The sequence below is a fragment of the Penaeus monodon genome, chromosome 23 (assembly GCF_015228065.2).
Source record: "Penaeus monodon isolate SGIC_2016 chromosome 23, NSTDA_Pmon_1, whole genome shotgun sequence".
Taxonomy (NCBI): domain Eukaryota; kingdom Metazoa; phylum Arthropoda; class Malacostraca; order Decapoda; family Penaeidae; genus Penaeus; species Penaeus monodon.
This window is the reverse complement of record NC_051408.1, coordinates 3,245,287-3,245,804: the sequence shown is the minus strand read 5'-3', so window position 1 is coordinate 3,245,804 and position 518 is coordinate 3,245,287. Positions and strand designations below refer to the sequence as shown.

General features: G+C 34.9%; 1 protein-coding gene across 1 annotated transcript in view; it reads left to right on the top strand.

Moving 5' to 3' along the window:
* The window catches only part of LOC119587726 (innexin inx2-like), a gene marked incomplete in the record, with an annotated part of 35,589 nt that overhangs the window by 565 nt on the left and 34,506 nt on the right, over positions 1-518 (top strand).

The window sequence follows — 518 nt, the reverse complement described above, 5'->3', positions numbered from 1 at the left end:
TGATTACCCACTGGTATCATTGGCAATTGCAAAGGACCTTACCAAAACAGTGAAAAGTTGTTTGTGGTTTATTCGTGTTAAGTAAGAAAATACTAAAAACAATGATGATAATAATAGTAAAGGTCCTTTCTGTAACGCCAGGAAACAATAGCAGATTAAATTAATTATCTATGCGGTCACAACAACAGCTGTATCGTTAATATTCAAACTTACCAGGTTTTTACCACCATGTATTACACTAAGCCATTCGCTATGGACTTACTCTATACCCACAATCATAACACATTATTAGTACACCCCAATAACTACACATACTTGAAATTATTATCACTATCTGCATTACCTTGTACAAGTAATTACACTACAAGACAAGCTGTTGCAATGTATATTCAAAACAGTTATTGAGTTTAGTCATATGATCGTGGTGTTTGTGAGTGCCTTTCTTGTATGGAATGGCAATGCTAGGATTTCATAGCAGATTCTCTTTTGATGCCGTGTTTGTTCAGGGCACTATCAAG